This window comes from Podarcis pityusensis, assembly GCF_964106645.2.
Source record: "Podarcis pityusensis genome assembly, chromosome: 7".
Lineage (NCBI taxonomy): Eukaryota > Metazoa > Chordata > Lepidosauria > Squamata > Lacertidae > Podarcis > Podarcis pityusensis.
The window spans coordinates 61610251-61625256 of record NC_138031.1 but is presented as its reverse complement, the minus strand read 5'-3'; the positions used below and the strand labels follow the sequence as shown (position 1 = coordinate 61625256).

The 15006-nt window shown below is 42.7% G+C and overlaps 1 long non-coding RNA gene across 1 annotated transcript; it reads left to right on the top strand.

Moving 5' to 3' along the window:
• Positions 1 to 1215: 1215 nt before the first annotated feature.
• On the top strand, positions 1216 to 9549 carry LOC308481580. Its single transcript, XR_013988761.1, has 2 exons — positions 1216 to 3707; positions 9128 to 9549. It is a non-coding gene; the product is annotated as an uncharacterized lncRNA (long non-coding RNA).
• Positions 9550 to 15006: the final 5457 nt, after the last annotated feature.

Sequence of the window (15006 nt, the reverse complement as noted above, 5' to 3'; positions counted from 1 at the left end):
CGATGTGTCCCGATTTTCTGCACTGCCTGCACTCTGCGTTGCGGAAACGGCAGGTCCTCCTCTCGTGACTCTCCCCGCAGCTTGCGCAGTTCCCTCCTTCTCGTCGAGGCAGCTGTGGTCTGTGCGCTGCTTGAGTGCGCTGCTGTACTCGGTGCACCTCCTCCCTGTCGGATCCTGAGTCGTCGGTGAGGTCTTCATGGTGGACCCTCGGTTGGGATGGCAGGCTCGGCCGTGCCTCTTGGGTCGACCTCTCGGCAGCTTCTGTTGCCAGGGCCTCCTCCAGAGCGACCTGGAACGTTAGGTCCTTCTTAGCGTAGAGGCGCCGTTGCAGCTTCTCATCCTTCAAGCCACCGACGAGGCGGTCACGAAGCATGTTCTCCAGCTCTGAGAAGTTGCAGAACCGGGCGGCTTGGCGGAGAGAGGTCACAAACCCAGTTATGGTTTCCCCAGGGGCTTGCCGCTTTGCGTAGAAGGCATTTCGACGAGCCACCACTGAGGGCTGCGGCGAAAAGTGCCCCTTCAGCTGTTCCATTATTGTTTTGTATGGAACAGTAGCGACGTCTTCAGGCGCAAGGAGAGCCCGGGCGATTTCAAACGTCTCCTCTCCGCAGACGCTGAAGAATATCGCCCTCTTCTTGGCGTCTTCTTCGTCGGTGACCCCTTTGGCTTCTAGGAGGAAGGTGAAACGGGAGGCGTACGCTTCCCAGTCTCCAGATGCTGGGTTGAATGGCGAGAAGCTGCTGTTGGCTGCCATTCTGAGTTCCTTGTGCCCCGGAGCTGAAGCCTGGATACACGGTGCGAGGCAGCGGTGCGGCAGTTGGCGGTGCTGCGGTGCTGTGTGTGGCAGTCAGCTCAGCGGGATCCCATCCTCGTCGCCAGTGAAATATACTCAGAGTCGCAAAGTGATTTCATGCTCTTTATTCAGCTCATAGTGGTGAGGAGGAATGAATGAATGTCCCCTCACAGTATCTGCTTTATATACATTATTTACACAATGGGCTGCACATGATTGGCTAATTCTGGAATTCTACTGTAAGCCAATCAGGTTGTGGATTCACTTCTATCTGGAGCAGGATTGGGTGGTTCCTGCCAACCAATCATACTGCTGCATTGTTCTAAGACCAATCAGACTGCTGCCTTTTGGATCCTATTGTTCTAGGACCAATCAGACTGCTACAGTTTGGATCCTATTCAACTCAGTACATAACACGAATCCTCATTGCTTGTTGCAATGTTACTATCTCCATCTTATCTTAGGCTTATTCATGAAACAGGGTTTGTTATTCTGAAACCGCATTTTCCATTTTTGGCAGAGAAACACCAAGCAAATGATCCCTGCCAGTATGCTTTGCACTCTTCTGAAGAGTTTGGTCCCTCTTGAGAGACCGGTATTATGCAAAGCACTGGGAAATTCAGGAAACATGAAAGAAGTACTCCAGCCTTTTTGTTTCCTTCTGTGAACACACAAAAATCCCAGCATACTGCCTCAGTGATCCTCTCTCTCCAGCATATCTACTGAAACAGGGCTGGTCTGCCCATAAAGCGAGGCAAGACAAGGCAGTGGCCTCAGGGTGGCGGGCGCCAGACAGCTGGGGGGGGGCACATATCCAGCCTCCGCAGCAGTCTGAGCCGCTGGCAAGGGAGGCAAGGGGAGGGAGAAAGACGGTCCGCAATGAGGGCAGACCTGAGGGCTGTGGTGTCCTGTTTGCAAAGGAGGAGGCGACTGCCGGAGCCTCTTGCCTCTCCTCAGTGGGCGACAGCAGCACCTTCCACCCCCCTTCCTCTCTGCCAGCCCAGGGATGGGGCGCATGAGGGGAAGGAGGCCCTGCCGCTACCCCAGTCATGAAGGCTCGGCCCAGGCATGGCTTGACAAATGAGGGAGTCTGTTATGTACTGAGTTGAATAGGATCCAAAATGCAGCAGTCTGATTGGTCCTAGAACAATAGGATTCAGAATCCAGCAGTCTGATTAGTCCACAGGAGCCACCCAATCCAGCTCCAGGTCGAAGTGAATCCGCAACCTGATTGGCCTACAGGAGAATCCCGGAATAAGCCAATCACGTGGGGCCCATTGTGTAAATAATGTATATAAAGCAGACATTCTGGGGGAACCTCCATTCCTCCTCACCACTATGAGCTGAATAAGAGCATGAAATCCACTCTCCGAGTATATTTCAGAGCCTGTCATGAGGGCTCCTGGTTGCTCCCCCTCGTACCGTTTCAAAAAATCTGCACCCGGGGCCACAGCCCCCTTGCCCTCCCCACGCTATGCCCCTGCCTCCTCCACTGCGCACCTACTGTGGTGGGAATATGCGTGGCAGCAGGTGCGCAGTGGGTGCACAGTTGAGGAGGGGGGCCATTTTCTGATTTGCCTCTAGCGGCCAAATGTCCCAAGCCAGCCCTGTACTGAAAGTTCCTTTATGGTTTTGAGCAGAAGTCAAGCCACTCTCTCCATAAGGTGACTGAACTCTTAAGTAGTGCAGTGCTAAGCTGAAATATTAATTTGTGCGTGGGGTGGAGGCGGTGATGACATTTGCTAGAAACTAGAGTGCCTCTTCTTGTAAGTACCAGCCCATACGCCAGGGAAAGAGGTGACTAAGAAAACTTGAGGTGGAAGGTCATGTGACACCAGCTTTGTCTAGAGATCAAAGTGGAGCAACAAAACAAAACAAAACAAAACCCTGCTACAGTGCTTTTCTCTGGGGGGGCGCAGGGATATGCATACCCCTAAACATTTTGTAAATCTAAGTTTGGCCTCATTGAGGAGTATTATTTCATATGAGTAGGAAAATGAGAGTACCCCTAAACATTTTTTTTTTTTTAGAAAAAAAAGCACTCCCCTGCTGTATACTAAAGGGCCTATTAGCATAGTACCCTTAGCATAGTAGGATAAAATTGTTCTTCTACGTTCCTCATGTCATATCATCATCAGGGCTTTTTTCCAGCCGGAACTCAGTTCTGGCACTTTTCAGGTGGGCTCCATTACCATTATAAGAGAACAAGTGAAGTGTTCATGGTGAGTTCCAGCACCTCTTTTTCTACAAAAATAACAGTGATCGCCGCCACCAATTGTTAGGTGTTGTTTTTTTTTAAAAAAAAGACTCAAGGCAACTTACAGCAGATATACAAAATATAAAACAAAACAGTAAAACCTGCAAGAAGTTATCCACATAATGGAAATACCAGCCTGCCCTATAATCTTAACAGCACCCTATAATATTAACACATCAGTCCCTTGGTGACTTAAGAAATTCTTTTGATCCAAACTGATGTTCTGGGATCCTTAATTTCGATGGAATATGAATACACAGTGCTTTTTTTCTTTAAAAAAAAATGTTTAGGGGTTGTGGTGTTCGTACAGAGTCCCCGATCGTCTCACGGACTATTGACCCATACACCACTAATCTGCTGCCACCAACCTGGTCCTTCCCTGGTCCTCCTCAGTCACGTTCTTAAGTTAACAAAGAAGATGTAGTTTATTGCAAACACCAATAAACTTTAAATGCATTCAAAATGTTGTTACTCTTTACTTTCTTAGTCTTATTTTATCCTGCCTCTAACTCTTCTACCTCCCCTCACACAAGAACCAACTGCACTAATTGTCTCTCTATTTCCAACTGTCTGCCAACTGCTTTCCCAACTGCCTTTCCCAACAAACTACCCAACTACCCACAACCCAAACCTCGGGCTAAGCCCTTTTATAAACAGGTAAGCTCCGCCTCTGGCTTTTCTATTAGTCTACCTATTAACTCTTTCTCTCCCCCTGTACAGACATTTTCAAAGGAACGGGCAAACGCCACAGGGCTACTCTCATTTTCCTACTCATATTGAAATACTGCCCCTCAATGAGGTCAAACTTAGATTCACAAAATGTTTTGGGGTATGCGTACCTCTGTGTACCCTCCAGAAAAAAAAACACTGTGAATATGGTTCTTAGAAGCCTTTATAGTGGTTTGAATGCTGGGCCACTTGGATTAGAAAAATGCATGTTCACTCATCCTCTGGCTGGCTCTTAGTATAGCCTACCTCACAGGGCAGCTGTTAGGTTAAAATGGAGGGAGAAATACATACATGGCCTTGAGCTCATTGGAAGAAAGTTGTGATATATATGTAATAAAATTATTATTTTTTAAAAAAAAACATCAAAAGCAAAATCTATAAATCATCATCATTATTAAGAATAATAATTTTATTTTTGTGCTGCCCTTCCTTTCATTTCAGAGACCAGGGCAATGTATAACACCATTAAAAAAATTCAGTCATTTCAAAAACCATTTACATTAAAAACATTATTTTTTAAAAAAACCACCCCACTTTCCCTCCTGGTGAAAAACAAAGATAATTAACTTGACGCCATTATAATTCCATCCCTCATAACACCTCATTAAAATGCAAACACTTACGTTAATGTTCCACAGACACAAGGCAGAATGTAAACCTCGTGCTTTTTTCCTCTGAGAGACTGAACAGAAAACTCCTACATGTATAAAGAGGCATACGGTAAATTAAAAGAAGCTAAGAACAAACAAGACAGACACTGCTTTTTGGAAACTTCTCCGTTTTTACTGAATTCAGCCTACATAGAGAGACAGACAGGGTAGTATTTCGCTCTCCCATTTTCACAGCAGCTGCCTTTGCGGTGTTTGTGTTCTTTTTACATATCTGCATGTTGAGAAGGAATTGGAGCCTGTAATTTAGACAGTACAGCAGCCACCAGAGCAGATTCCAAACAGCAGTGCTAGATTATTCAATAGGCAAACGAAGCATGTGTTTAGGGCACCAGCAAAGCAGGGGCACTTTTTGGGGGGGAGGTCTGTTTAAAGAATTTAACATTTGATTATTATTTTTCTTTAAGCATCAAAGTAGCTATCATGTTAAAATCAGAACTTTGTTAGGCTTTCTTACAATCCATAACACACTCCTCTTCTTTCTTTCTGTTATTTATTATATATTACATATGGGGGCCACCATAATCTTTTCAGTGCTTAGGGCCTCTAAAGGTCTTAATGCAGTTCTGTGAAGCAGAGTTTGTAATAGAACACATGAGCTACTGGCAGGAGGAATGTATGTGATGTCGATAAATAGAAGAGGAGTGCCCAAAGAGGGGCAGCTTAGTTAGTGCTTTCCCGGCTTAGGGAAGGAAATAGGAGAGGTCTAGGACCTTGCCAGAGCCTCACCCCTCCTTCCCAAAGTTGGGTGCCTCCTTATCCGTCTTCGGAAAGGCAGTGTGAAGACTGAGGGAGGGGGTGCCCAAATCCGCCACTGCCCCAAAGTTAAAAACTCACTTGCCATTTCTTCTCAAAAAGAGAGAGGGGTTTGGAAAAATGAACCCTACTGTGGCAATCTCATGATGTTCCCGATAAACTTGAAACCTAGGTTCTTACTTTCACAACAGGAGCTCCAAGATTGACAGTGCAGGGAACAGGAGCAATAGGCAGGAGCTGACACTTGTCTAAAAGCAATTTAAAAGATGTAATTGTTAGGATATTTCCGTTCCACCTTAAAAGGGAGCAGGATGTTTGTGTCACAGCCTGCGTATTTCCTGTTCACAGGATGTTTCTGTTGTGTCTATGCTTTCGTTTCTCTCTGTGTGCCTGAGACACCGAAGCAGGCAGTCATGTTTTCTTTGTTCTGACCAACGCTGAATAAAACTGTAAATAATGCTTTCCTGCGCACATCTTTCGCTGTGCATTATCTGCTGATAGAGCGTGCACCAGCTCTGGAATGTGGCAAGCTATTTCTGGAGCTTGTGTCGCTAATTGGATGATACTGCGTGTCTACGGGAAGTCGATGGATCGCAACGGAGACGACGTGGGGTCATGATGGACTCTGTCTCCCTGGCAGTATCCCAACACAGGTAATAAACGCTGAGGCTTCGGCAAGTGAAAGATCACCTACATAGGCAGATTGTACATTCACTCACCCCTATGGAGCTAGGTCTCCATGTTAGAAGCATAAAACAAAGCAGGCCATACCAGATGGGCAATATTCTCTTCCATCATCCCTGATGGTGATACTAGCTGCATCATGAGAGTCCAACCACACAGGGAGATCTATCTGTCCTTCTTTTTGGTCAATTAAGAACTTCTTTAGAGACCCTTCTCCTGCAGGTAGCTAGCTATTGGAGAGAGGCATCTTTCTGCGGCAGTGCCCAAACTGTGTTGGCCCCTCCCCAGGCAAGTTCACCTTCCACCTTCCTTATTATTTGTTTGGTGCCAGTTGGCCCTGTTCTCCCAAGCTTTTAATAGCAGATGGTGTCTTCTATAACAACAACTCATCTTTTCAGCTTGAGTTGGGTGCTATTTTTATTTAGTGGCTGATCATTGCCTTTCAATCGTCTGCTTTAATATTGTTTTTACAATCTTTATCGTATTGTAATATCATCTGTTTTGCGGCTTATGGGAAAGTTGGGTTATAAATCCCTTAAATAAAATAAACAATAAAATAAATAAACTCAGCAGGCATGTAAAGATAAAACTGAAGGCCAAGAGAACAAAGAAGTAAAGGTTTAGAGAAGAGGTAGGCAACATTATGTCTTCCAGTTGTTGTTGGACTCCAAATCCCATCAGCTCCACCCAGCATGGCGGGTGGTCAGGGATGAAAGGAGTTGGAGTTTGACGGGCACCAGGTTTGCTTTCTCTGACGTAGAGGAATCCAATATTCTGCAGAGCAAAATCTGGCAAGCATTTCTGGTGACATGGCAGGACCAAGGATTGCCTAACCTGGAGCCAGATGACATGGCAGTGGAACAAGTCCCCTAACTAACCAAACCTTAGCTAAAATCCCACTGAAAGGAGATCTCCACTGAGATCTAATATTTCCTTCCATTTTCAGTTGGACAAAGATTGTTCCATTGTTTTAGGCTTTCAAAACCAAAGCATGAGCAGGGTTCCAAATTATAATATTTCAAGGACTCACAAAGAAGGAATGAATCTGTGTGGTAAAAGACTTTTTTAAGCCTGTTTTTTAGAACACAAACTGATCAAAGCTTCATGGACTATATAACAGATAAACACACCCACCCTTCTGTAGGTGGTGTCAAGGACAATAATTGTCAGTTCTAGAGTTGTATCATAGATAAGAACTACCTAACAATTAATCTAAGCGTGGGCATGGCTAATAATACTTTTTTGTTCCTGTGAATACTTCTTTGCTTTTAGCAACATTACAGAACTTGCTTGCCATGCGACCAGATGTTCCACTTCTGAAAGAGGGAAAATAACTATATGGTGCAATCTACACACATATAAAAAGTGTTCTGAAAATGCTTTTTTTTAAAAGCGTTTTTAAAAATACATTAAATTTTCCATAAGGCTCACCATTGCCATCTAGTGTCACATTGTATATTGCACCTAAAACACCCTTAAAACGATTTGTTTACAGCTGTACCTTGGGTTACAAACACCTCAGGTTATAAACACTTTGGGTTACAAACTCCGCTAACCCGGAAGTAGTACCTTGGGTTAATAACTTTGCCCCAGGATGAGAACAGAAATTGCGCGGTGATGGCACGGGAGCAGCGGGAGGCCCCATTAGCTAAAGTGGTACCTCAGGTTAAGAACCGTTTCAGGTTAAGAACGGATCTCCAGAACGAATTAAGTTCATAACCTGAGATACCACTGTATAGCCAAGTCCTTTCAGTCCAAAAGAACAAACAGAAAAAATAGTGTACCAAACAACAACTTCTTAAAAAACTAAACAAAAAAAAAAAAAAACCCTTGAAAACCAGACAAACTTGAAATGCTCAGTTATTTCAACTACATTTTTTTTTTTTAGAGGGAGTGCTTTCTCTGAGCTCCCCTGCCAATGTTTCAGTTGTAAATTGCCTGGATATATCAAAACAATATTTGATTTGCTGTCACATAAAGTAGGTTTTGCCAAGTAAGGTTTACCAAACGTACAAAAATTATATGCATGGTGCCATATGACTAGCTCAGGATGAACCTAGCGTATGGTGTTTTTTTAAATAAAAAACAACAACCTGTGTGGTTTGCTTGCATATTAATTGTAATTACCGGAAAAATGCAGATTGGGGACTAATTTACATGTTTAGAATATTATTAGTATAATTTATTTATATCCTGCCTTTTTCCTTGAAAAGGTCTAAAGGCAGCTTACCGATAAAATAGAAACAGCAAAAACCTAGTAGGGGGATCATTAAAACAATTGAACATTAATAGAATTAAAGCTATCTAATAAAACATACAGATAATTACAATGAAAACATCACAGCACGAGCACATTAGTTCCCAAAAGCCTGTTGGAATGAGAAAGTCTTCACCTGGCAGCAGGACAGTAAGGAGGGAGCCAGTCTAACTTCTCTAGGAATAAAAAGCACATGATTCAGCACTTCTGGCACTTTGCCACTTCACTGATAGGGGGTTGTATTTTAAATGTTTGGCCCTAACTCCCTCCATACAGAAAGCTAGCATCTTTTGAGGGAAAGCTAGACTAAACTACTTCTGCCTGACCAGAATGTTGTGACATGGAGAGAATAATACAGTGGAACCTCTGGTTACGAACATAATTCGTTCTGGAGGTCTGTTCTTAACCTGAAACTGTTCTTAACCTGAGGTACCACTTTAGCTAATGCGGCCTGCTGCTGCCGCCGTGCCGCCCCCACGCAATTTCTGTTCTCATCCTGAAGTAAAGTTCTTAACCCGAGATACTACTTCCGGGTTAGAGGAGTCTGTAACCTGAAGTGTCTGTAACCCGAGGTGTCTGTAACCCGAGGTACCATTGTAATCCTACTTTCTCACAGAAGTATGTGAACCTCTGCACCACCACTGCAACAGGAAAGAGCGCGGAACGTTTGTACCAATAACTGTGAATCACTTTTGCACCAGGATCCACCTGCCTAGACCTGGAAAAATCTAAGCATGATGGGTAAAGTGGCCAAGATCTCCAGGTTTGCCCATGCATAGGAGCTGCCTTTGCAATAGAGGTATGTCAAGCTGCAATGGGCAGAAGAGGCGTTATGAAGCGTGAGCTGCAGGAAATGCAATAACTTTAAACTTAGGACATCTTTCACAAGTAATTTTACCACTGACCCAGAATGAACATGCTGAGCATTTTAATCACATATCTTCACTGTTCACAATTACTGGGCCATTATTTATATTTTCCAGCTTCTGAAAAGGTCAAGTTCAAGGACCCCTGGATAGTTAAGTCCAGTCAAAGGCGACTGTGGAGTGCGACGCTCATCTCACTTCAGGCTGAGTGAGCCGGCATTTGTCCACAGCTAGCTTTCCGGGTCATGTGGCCAGCATGACTAAGCCGCTTCTGGTGCAACAGAACACCATGACGGAAGCCAGAGCACACAGAAACGCTGTTCACCTTCCCACTGCAGTGGTACCTACGTATTTATCTACTTGCACTGGTGTGCTTTCGAACTGCTAGGTTGGCAGAAGCTGGGACAGTGGTCCCACTCATCCCAGTAATGCCTTCATGTTTCCGAATTGATTCTGGAGGTGTATTTCTGGGTGCAGTAAGCCAGCCATATGAATGCATTTATCCCCCACTAATATATTCATTAAACTCTGTCATTCAACTGGCTGAGCGAGTTTTCCAAAGCACTACAAAAAGGTATGGTTATTGAAAACAGATCTCTCAGAAAAAAGAGGTGCTTTGCATTGCTTTTCTTTTTTTAATGCAACACTAAACAGGCCCCCAGCTTCCTCCATGGTAACTAGTAAGAGCTGCCCTGCTACATCAGACCAGAGGGCTATCTAGTTCAGCATCCTGTGTTTCACAGTAGTCAAACTGGTATTTACAGAAAGCCCACAAGCAGGTCACGAGGACAATAGCACTCTCCCATTGTTGTTCCCTAGCAACTGGTATTCAAGAGAGATCTAGGAGGTAGCATATAGCCATCAAGGCTGGTAGCTGTTGAGAGTTTTTATCTTCTATGAATTTGTCTAGTCTCATTTTAGCCCACCTAAGCTGCTGGCCATCACTATATCTTACAGCAGCAAATTCCATCATTTAAGTATGTGTGCATATGTGTGTTTGTGTGGAAAAGTACTTCCTTTTGCTGTCCTTATCTCCTTAACCATTCTATTGATGACCTTATGGCATACCAAGCAGCTTATATCAATCTCAACATTTCCAAAGCATGAACCACACACCTAAGTGCCTACACCTTGCTAATATAATGAAGCATGCTGAGTGTCAGTTACGGTCTTCAAATAAAAACATCTTGAAGGTCCCAGGCCACAGAGAAGTTAGGCTGGCCTCAACTAGAGCCAGGGCTTTTTCGGCTGTGGCTCCGATCTGGTGGAACACTCTGTCACAAGAGACCAGGGCCCTGCGGGACTTGACATCTTTCCGCAGGGCCTGCAAGACAGAGCTGTTCCACCAGGCCTTTGGCCAGGGCACAGCCTGACTCCCTCCCTCGGCAATCTTCGCGGAGCTCTGGCCCAATGGTTGTCAGTGGCTTGAATTAATTAATTTTATAATGAATGATTTTAGAGTGTTGTTTATGCTGTACTTTTGTACTGTTTTATTGTTGTTAGCCGCCCTGAGCCCGGCTTTGGCTGGGGAGGGCGGGATATAAATAAAATTTTATTATTATTATTATTATTATTATTATTATTAAGTACTTTGCAAGGCTCGATAACGTATTGGCAAATAAAATGCCAGCAGAGGCGTATATGAGCTTAGTTGCCAAACTCTTCATTGGGTCATGATGTTAAACTACAACAGCTTTCAATAACCTGGTGCCCCCCAGAAAGTTTGGAATACAATTGCCGTCAGACCAAGCCAGGATTGAGAACACATGGATAGCACCCAGCTGACAAAGGCTGAACTACACCAACTTAGAATAAAGAATTTCAAACAGCAAAGAGAGAAATGACCTGCCTTCCGTACCACCAACTAGTTTTAGGTGCACAAAACTTTATTAAGAGCAGTTTCAGATCAGGAAATTAGCCTAGAACCTAGTAAGAGAAGTATGCATTTCTAAAGGGAACTTCATTTGCTTTTAATGAAGAATTTAGTATACATAATTTTTCGTTTAGTTGCTTTCTAACTGCAACTCAGAATAAGCCTTACGCTTACTATTTTGCATACACTGTGCAGAAATGCAGAAGTCGGGCTCTCCCCTACATCTCTTCATCATCATGGAGAAACACAAGTTCCGCTTTGGCATGAGGGACAAAGCATAGACAGATGATGTATGAGTCACTTCTGCATCATCCCTTCCTCCTGCTTCTGTGCCAGATGCAGAGAGATTGGCACTGGAGCATAACAGCAGCGACTCCCATATCCTTCCACTTCAGTTTCTACACAGTGCAGTGTTCTTCAGCCTTGGGTTGTAAGACTGTAACTTCCATCATCCTTGCCCATTGACTAAATTGGCTGGGGATAAGGGGAGATGAAGTTTACAACAGCTGGGATCCAAAGTTGAAGAGTATTGCTGTAGTGGAAAATACAGTCCAGTGTGCATTAAGTTATATGTATTTTTAACATGGATTATGTGCAAAGAAGAATTTGTTGGGAACAGTTTTAATCTCTCAGTAACATAATCTATAGATGGCTGCAAGTGGCTCTTAATACTGTATCAGCAAAAACTTGTCAGCTTCCTGTAGCCTGGTTCTAACTCCACAGGTCCTGTACTTCCCTTTTATCCAGTCCCAGATGGCTCTTTATGACTTCTAGTGCTTGAACTTGCACAACATCTGTGGAGAATCTGTGGTCCAGCAGATACGATTGGGCTCTTAACTCCTATAAACCCCAGCCAACATGGCCAGCAGTTAAGAGCTGATGGGAGTTGTAGTCCAGCAAGATATGGAGGGCCACAGATTCCCCGTTCTCGGTGCAAATGCTTGGTGCAGTGTTGTTACATGTACCTTTGCTATGCCTACTCAATAGAGCTCAGCAGACAATAGAATCTATTTTTAGATCAATACCCCTTTAAAAAGAAGGACAATTTGCTCAAAAGCCACAATGTACTAACCTCAGAACAATAGCCCTTGCCAACTGCAGTAATTCAAAGTAATTGTCGCAGCACAAAGTACAGGACACAAAATGTGGAAAATGCAAAATATCGTCTACTTCACAGAGAATTCAAGATTTGTAAGGTTTCCTGTAGAATTACTGTAAATTGGGGAAACAGCAATTTCTCCCCTAAAAATGGCTACATGCGTTATTCATATATTCTACTATCTGCTCAATTTTTATCTGTAATATTGGTTTAATAAATTATACAAGGTTACAGGGTAAATTCCAGGATCAAAGGACCCAAAGCTGTTAAGTTAAAGGCCACTTTCATTTATGTACCATATAAACAACATCAAAGTCCTACAGTCTCTTATGTGATGTTTACTTGCAAGTTATGCTCCTTGCATTCTTTCTTGTCCCAGTACTTTTCCCTTTTCAAGTTGGAAGCAACACTGAAGCTTTTAACCACTTGGGCTGTAGGTAGCCAGCTATGCCCTGACCACTGGCTTTCTTAACTACTTCCTTTGGGGTTGGATAGAATAGCACGAATTAGCAGTAGTAGGTAATATTTGGGAAAGTTGAGAGATGCAAATGGTTAAAAAGGACTCAAGACTGGAAGCAGCAGGAAATCAGAACAAGTGTTTATATCACGAGCTCGCAAGTTACCAAGAGAAAGGAGATGGAGAGTCCTGAACTTAGAAACATGCACCAGCTATTTACAGCCAGCATGGAGCAAGCCTGATGTTCTGATAATGCCTGCACCATTGCTTTGCCATTTAACTTTTGGTTAAACATGCTGCATCACTTAAGATAAGCTTTGAAATAACTCGGTTGTCAGAGTTAAAAGTCCGTAATTTATAACCAAATCTCTTGTTAAACATTGACCTAGTGTTCGCCTCAGTTTCAATATTGTCCTTAGCTGCAGAGGAAAGCAATCAGGGCTCAAAGACCAAGGGAAAGTCTAGGTGCATATGGTATCTACGTTATACAAGAATGCAGTATTTTAGACTCTGGACTTCTGTGCCATGTAAGCAGTACAGGAAAGAACTTTTACTTATCATTTCCATGCTGTTAGGTACTTGGCTGAATTTCCAAGTCATGAGTCTTTTCTTAAATTAGTTATCATGGAATGCCTGTGGGTTGTTGTTTTTGAAAACAACACCACCACACATTGAGTTACATGTGTTGCCAGGATGGTGCAGTAAACTTTTACCTCACCTAGTTACCGGTACTTTGCCTCCTAAGAGCTGCTGCCATTGTGATTTCTGTGAATAAGAAAGTCATGAAAAACATTGCTAGCATTGTCAGTATGTGATAGGATGAATTTACCCATCCCCTATTTGAGTATCATTCTTCCAAAAGTTAGCACTGAGTTCCTATTTCTATTTGAACATATCTAACTTGCGTATGTGGATGCAGTATTGTGCGCTTCCTGTTTTGTAACACTGCAACAACCAAGCAACGCCTCCTAAATTTTGGGTAGGTTTCACCATGACATTGCTACATTCTCTTTCCAAGTGTAGCTTTATTAGCACCAAAGAACATGCACTGCACAGACTCCCCTCCATCGATGGAACTTCACAAGTTAAAACTAGTTAATTTTCCATCTAACCAAAGGCTTGGTCAAGTGCTGTGACTGGAGGTTGAAATTATTCCGAAATTCAGAGAGCTATTAATGGCTGGCAAATAGAACAGTGTATATAATTCTATTAGCTACAACATTTAAACTGCAGTTAACACATGCCATTTCTCACCCACTTTCTTTGAAACCTGAATAGATCAGAGATTCGCTATTCCTAATATCTTACAGATACCATTTGTCCCATGCTTTGAAATTGGGTAAAATGCAAAAAATAAAAATAAAAATGTAACTGGTCCTGTGGTTGTATATTCGTGTTCTGTCTGTGCCTTAGGAAGACTTGCACAAAAGGTTAAACTGTCTTTATCAAATACTCCAAGCTCCTGAATAAAGTTTGTATTTAGCTTAACCTTTACACTTTATCTACCATATACTTTACTTTGACTTAGTTGATGGAATCACACTGCAGGGCAAGGGGGCAAAACTAAACATTATCAATAGGTTATCAACTAGATTGTGCTCAGTATGGAAAATATGCATTGAGTGCATTTAAGTTTCCTTTTATCCTAAAGACTAGTTCGCTTTTATTGGGTGTTTTTAAACATTTGCTGAAAGACCAGCTACTTTCTAAGGTAAACATCATTGTCAAACCTGATTCATTTTGCCATTAAAACAGCCTATGTAATTTATAATTCAGAATCTACCCACAAAGCCTAGCTCCACCATGGCTGATTCACCTAAAGCAGCTTACAAAATCCAGTTCTCTAGTTGTTAATGCCCATCCCATCCTCTTTTATTGTATTTTACACCCTCAATTGCTGGCAGTTACAGGTAGATGAAGTTAACCGGTTGCAAGCACCTTCTTTTGGATCCTCCAAGGCTTTTCCACTGTCCAAGAGCAAAGAGCGACTAGCTGGGAGGGAGCTGTAAAGCAATGACATTTGGATCGAGTCATGCATGTGATTATCTCATATTAACATCAAATGAAGACAGAAGCCTGCTCCTTATTTTATGCAAGCTTCACCTGCATCAAGCAATAGTGTGGTGTGAATGTAGAGAATAAATAATATGGGGATAGGAAAAAGTTTCCAGGATCTTACTACCATGCTTGAACAATAGCTACAGAGACTTCATGAATTTGTCCTTTTAAAGTGCAATCATATGCACACTTTTGTTCTTTTTATGCCGTTTACTTTGTATTGATGTTTCATTGGCTTTAGAAATATGTATTGATACCTGTTAATATGTTGTACACTGACTCCTGACCACGGGAAGGCTATTATAGAAATATCTAAACTGGAGAAATATTGACAAAATGAATATAAGGAAGCATAGTGTCAGTGTAATTAAACATAATGTTTAACCCTAAAAGCTATGTAGTATGGTTATGTTTTGTCATTGTGTCACACGTGAATGTATGTAAAAATCTAATTAAATAATCAGAAATAAAATCCCTTCCACAATAAACTTCTGCTTGAGGAAATGTCC